The sequence below is a fragment of the Salmo trutta genome, chromosome 12 (genome assembly GCF_901001165.1).
Source record: "Salmo trutta chromosome 12, fSalTru1.1, whole genome shotgun sequence".
Taxonomy (NCBI): domain Eukaryota; kingdom Metazoa; phylum Chordata; class Actinopteri; order Salmoniformes; family Salmonidae; genus Salmo; species Salmo trutta.
The window spans coordinates 83,179,394-83,185,617 of NC_042968.1; positions in this window are offsets into that span (position 1 = coordinate 83,179,394).

Consider the following 6,224-nt stretch of genomic DNA (forward strand, 5'->3'; position numbering starts at 1 on the left):
ATCTAGTGGCAATAGATCAGTCATACAGTAACACGAAAAACCAAGTAGGCCTACACTGTAAAATGTTATTGTTATGTTGACACAATAAATCTAACAGTAAAGTACCATATTAATAGTAAATTGCGCTGTGTGATTTTAGCCGTAAATAGTGAATGATAACGTACATTCTAAAGACGTTCACTCCTACCCATATAGGCCTACTGGTTGAAAATGGCAGATTTGGAATATTTCTTTTATTTTACTAGGCAAGTCAGTTAAGAACAAATTCTTATTTTCAAGGACGGCCTAGGAACGACAGATTTTTACCGTGTCAGCTTGGGGATTCGATCTTGCAACCTTTCGGTTAATCGTCCAACGCTCTAACCACTAGGCTACCTGCCTCCCCAAGCAGCGTGACTGAACAGTAACGTACTATAAATGACGTCAGAGCTCAGGCAGTGTTTCACAGCTCTGTGGGTTTTGACTGACTGACAGCAGTTCTGAATTTGAGCAGCGCGTGATAAGAAGATATCTCCTATCCCTTCTGGTAATTGGACAACTTTTGCAAACGTTTTCTTTTCTGAGTGAGGGAAATGCTGTAAATTAAAATGACTTGATATATTTTGAAAGATGAGACGTTGAAGAATAGTAAATAACGCTTTGATGTCATACAAGCAAGCCTTCACATATCATAAAACCCATGTAATTTACAGTGTCAACGTTTATGATCACTATGTTTGATGCACAGTTACAAGACGACATGGTATCACCCTGGGTTGTTATGAACAAATGAACAAATAAGCCTATGATTGTTTATTGTGAAGAACATTTGCAGCAGCACACGCACCTGAATGCACTCATGACTCCTTTCTGTGCGCACCATAATTACGATTTGTTTCTTTGAATTGCCTTGTGAAAGCCCAACACTGTAAGATAGTATTTTATAACTTAGCTAGTGATGTTGCCAATAGAAGAACATTTAAAAGCATGCCCACCTGACCCAGATTGATTTATAATGGGCCGTTTTTGGATTGCGTTAACAACAACAGTAATTGTGTGATGGCGGGGATGCAGGGCTGAGTTCCAAACAAAACAACCAAGTGTGCTTGCTCTAGTTCCTCAAAGGCAGAAGTAAAAGTACCCAATAGTTGAAGACTCTTCTCTGAGTCATAAAAGTGTATTGGAATGACCTAGGAACTGTGTACACTGTGGAGAGGTGTGTGACCACTTGGAGACACCCGTTAGTCTTCTCACTCAAACCCTTGTATTTGTTTTGTCTTATGTTGCCCTACCCCATATTTTCCAGGAATAGTATTATCATGTTGCTGAATGTATCCAGAGTATTTTGTTATCAATAAATGTGTTGAAAAGTACAGTAAATGCACATAAAAACATAAAAACAACAGTGTAATGTTTGGATTCAGTCTTGTGTCAGGTGAACTGTTGTGTCCTCACCTTTGGTCTAATAATTTCCCCATTAGCTCCAAACGGTTCCCTTTCAATAGCTACCATGGTTATGCATATTCTTTAAATATTTCTTCTGTAAGAAATATTTCAATTTAGCCCTATCCATATAGGTCAATTCCAACAAGTGTAAAGGAAAGTACAGTACATTACTGTAACCACACATCATTATGGGATGGGCAACTGGCAACTTTTTCAACATTCTGAGTGATTGGATGGAGTGACATCAAGGTCTGAAGTGAACAAACCAAACAAGGTGTGTCCATTTATTTATATGATTTACAAAACGAATTACACTGAATATTACTCTGTTATGGAAAATTGTGATTTATACAGTAAATGTGTACATTTATCAACACTAAAATACTGTAAAGCATTATTCTGCAGCATACTCAAAATGATGGTGCACTGTGGGAAAATGAAATAATTGCTGTATTTCGAAAGATACTGTAATTCCACCCCACAGTACCGTACCCTATTTTTGGAGTGCCAATAACCTTTTGAACACTAGTTATTGTGTGGTATTGTTGTGTCTGGCTTATTAACATATTTTGAGGCGTGTGTTGTAACAGGCTACATTTGTGCCACCCATTACTGAGAGTACTATACCAATTTACTGTAGGTGTACTGTAGTTGTGCCACAACAATTACATGTGTATAGGGGACAGATTGGAGTGGCAGCAAGTCTCAAACCATTAGGGATAGTTCACCCAATTTACACAATTATCCTGTAAGCAGTCTATGGACAAGGTATGACAGCAATCCATGCTTTGGTTTACTTTCTCTGGCACTGTTTCCAAATCATCAAAAAGTATCTAAAATTGATTGTGAAGTGCACCAAAGTAACTTATAGATGATTTGAACATGATGTGCAGAAAATGCTAATATCGGTCCCATGACTTGAATGGGATTTGTGCCAACAAATGCTAAAACATTAGCATTTGGAAACAGTGCCAAGGAAACTAAACCAAAGCATGGATTGCTGTCATACCTTGTACATAGACTGCTTACAGGGTAAGGAAACCAATGTGTCATCTTGTAATTTGGGTGAACTATTCCTTTAATGGATCAGTATTTGCCATGTCCCTTGGTCTGTTTTACCCTGTAGTCACTGCCAGTTTTTAAGCCTTTGTTAAGGCCTCTCGAAGTGTGTTAGAGACCTCAGCAAAGGCTTCCAAACTGGCATTCATTGATATTCTGTAATATATAAAAACATGACCTACAAGCCAACCTGCTTGCACCAAACAGGCTTATATTTTGGGTTCTAGTGGGGTATGACAGTTGAACTAAGCTCATGAACAGTTATAAGTTATATTCTTCAAGAATCAATGGGTTTATATCATCAATTTAAAAGTAAAAAAATGCATGTAGCAATCGCAGATTGCCCCTTATATAGGAAGAGAACATTCAACTGATTAATGAAAAACAATGTTTGGAGGACCATGAAGAAGGAGTCCAAGATCGTAACTGACCAGGATGTAAAGGCTCCAAATCAACATATCCCTGAGCAGTTGGGCAGGCAGGGTGCCATAGACAGCTGCTCCTAAACCCCACAGGTTTAGGAGCAGCTGTCTATGTCAGAATAAATAATTATACAGCACATACTGAGTAGAAGCAACATAAACGATTGGCTAATTATTACTTCTGCCTACGTACGCCTACGGAGTACGGACTGCTGCTGAGCCGGGCCTACACTTCCATTATGAATAACAGATTATGGCAATGTTACATTTATGAATATTGTTAAATGTATTACTCTTCTTTTTAAAATAGCAGTTTGTATTGATTTGGGTGAATTCACTATTCTAAAACCTTGACCTTGTGTAACCTCCTATACCAAGACATGATGTACTCAGGGATACATCCTCTGCTGATACCTACTAAGCCTCCTGATGTATTCACTACAGTGCTACAAACAACACTAGTGTGACTGTCACATAGCTAGCCTGTCAAACTAAAGATTACTTTACCATCTAGTTAAATCTCTCTTACTACACTGTAAGATCCATTACAAGTTTAAGGTAAGCAATAGCTGAAGGAACCCAGAGTAATCAGGTTTGTCATTCCAGTACATATTGTCTGCAGATGTGTTCTCTTGCATCTCCCAGTATCAGGTTACACTGAATGTAACAGAGACCTATCATCGGATGCACAATGAGAACCAAGTAGAACAAAAGGCATGTAACTCAATAGAAGCTAGGCTACTCTTGGTGGCAGTTCATTACAATCCAGGTTACTACCACATTCATCCCTGTCACTCTGAACATGCTACAGCTTATTCTGTCGGTGCTTGTAGAAGCTTGTAGTTCTTAGCTCACATTATATTCTTTTTATCGTCTGTATATTCTATTTATAGTCTGTATATCCTATTTATCGTCGGTATATCCTATTTATCGTCTGTCTATCCTATTTATCGTCTGTATATCCTATTTATCGTCTGTATATCCTATTTATTGTCTGTCTGTATATCCTGTTTATCGTCTGTATATCCTATTTATCGTTTGTATATCCTATTTATCATCTGTATATCCTATGTATCGTCTGTCTGTATATCCTGTTTATCGTCTTTATATTCTGTTTATTGTCTGTATATCCTATTTATCGTCTGTATATCATGTTTATCGTCTGTATATTCTGTTTATCAACTCAAATTGTATTAATCACATGCGCCGAATACAACAGTGAAATGCTTACTTACAAGCCCCTAACCAACAATGTAGTTTAAAAAATACAAATAAGAATAACAAATTAAAGGAACAAGTAATTAAAGTGCAGCAGTAAAATAACAGTAGCGAGACTATATACAGGGGGTACCGGTACAGAGTCAATGTGCGGGGGCACCGGTTAGTCGGGGTAATTGAGGTAATATGTACATGTAGGTAGAGTTATTAAAGTGACTCTACCTAGATAACAGAGAGTAGCAGCGGCGTAAAAGTAAAAGGGGGGGGGGGGGTAATGCAAATAGTCTGGGTAGCCATTTGATTAGATGGGGGTAGAAGCTGTTTAGAAGCCTCTTGGATCTAGACTTGGCGCTCCGATACCGCTTGCCATGCAGTAGCAGAGAGAACAGTCTAAGACTAGGGTGGCTGGAGTCTTTGACAATTTTTAGAGCCTTCCTCTGACACCGCCTGGTATGGAGGTCCTGGATGGCAGGAAGCTTGGCCCCAGTGATGTACTGGGCCGTTCGCACTACCTTCTGTAGTACCTTGCGGTCAGAGGCCGAGCAGTTGCCATACCAGGCAGGATGCTCTCAATGGTGCAGCTGTAGAACCTTTTGAGGATCTGAGGATCCATGCCAAATCTTTTCAATCTCCCGAGAGGGAATAGGTTTTGTTGTGCTCTCTTGACGACTGTCTTGGTGTACTTGGACCACGTTAGTTTGTTGGTGATGTGGACACCAACGAACTTGAAGCTCTCAACCTGCTCCACTACAGCCCGTCGATGAGAATGGGGGTGTGCTCGGTCTTCCTTTTCCTGTAGTCCACAATCATCTTCTTTGTCTTGATTACGCTGAGGCTTTGTTCTTGTCCTGGCACCACACGGCCAGGTCTCTGACCTCCTCCCTATAGGCTGTCTCGTCTTTGTTTGTGATCAGGCCTACCACTGTTGTGTCATCAGCAAACTTAATGATGGTGTTGGAGTCATGCCTGGCTGTGCAGTCATGAGTGAACAGGGAGTACAGGAGGGGACTGAGCACGCACCCCTGAGGGGCCCCTGTGTTGAGGATCCACGTGGCGGATGTGTGGTTGCCTACCCTTACCACCTGGGGGCGGCCCATCCGGAAGTCCAGGATCCAGTTGCAGAGGGAGGTGTTTAGTCCCAGGGTCTTTAGCTTATTGATGAGTTTTGACGGCACAATGGTGATGAATGCTGAGCTGTAGTCAATAAATAGCATTCTCACGTAGGTGTTCCTTTTGTCAAGGTGGGAAAGGGCAGTGTGGAGTGCAATAGAGATTGCATCATCTGTGGATCTGTTAGGGCGGTATGCAAATTGGAGTGGGTCTAGGGTTTCTGGGATAATGGTGTTGATGTGAGCCATGACCAGCCTTTCAAAGCAGATGTGGGTGCTACGGGTCGGTAGTCATTTAGGCAGGTTACCTTAGTGTTCTTGGGCACAAGGACTATGGTGGTCTGCTTAAAACATGTTGGTATTACAGACTTGGACAGGGAGAGGTTGAAAATGTCAGTGAAGACACTTGCCAGTTGGTCAGCGCATGCTTACAGTACACGTCCCGGTAATCTGTCTGGCCCTGCGGCCTTGTGAATGTTGACCTGTTTAAAGGTCTTACTCACATTGGCTGAGGAGAGCGTGATCACACAGTCTGCATATCCTGTTTATCGTCTGGATATCCTGTTTATCGTCTGTATATTCTGTTTAACGTCGGTATATCCTGTTTATCGTCTGTCTGTATATTCTGTTTATCGTCGGTATATCCTGTTTATCGTTTGTATATACTGTTTATCGTCTGTCTGTATATCCTGTTTATTGTCTGTATATCCTGTTTATCGTCTGTCTGTGTATACTATTTATCGTCTGTATATCCTGTTTATCGTCTGTCTGAATATCCTTTTTATCATCTGTATATCCTTGTTATCGTCTGTATATCCTGTTTTTCATCTGTCTGTATATCCTATTTGTCGTCTGTCTGTATATCCTGTTTATCGTCTGTGTATCCTGTTTATCGTCTGCATATCCTGTTTATCGTCTGTCTGTATATCCTGTTTATCGTCTGTATATCCTGTTTATCGTCTGTATATCCTTTTTATCATCTGTATATCCT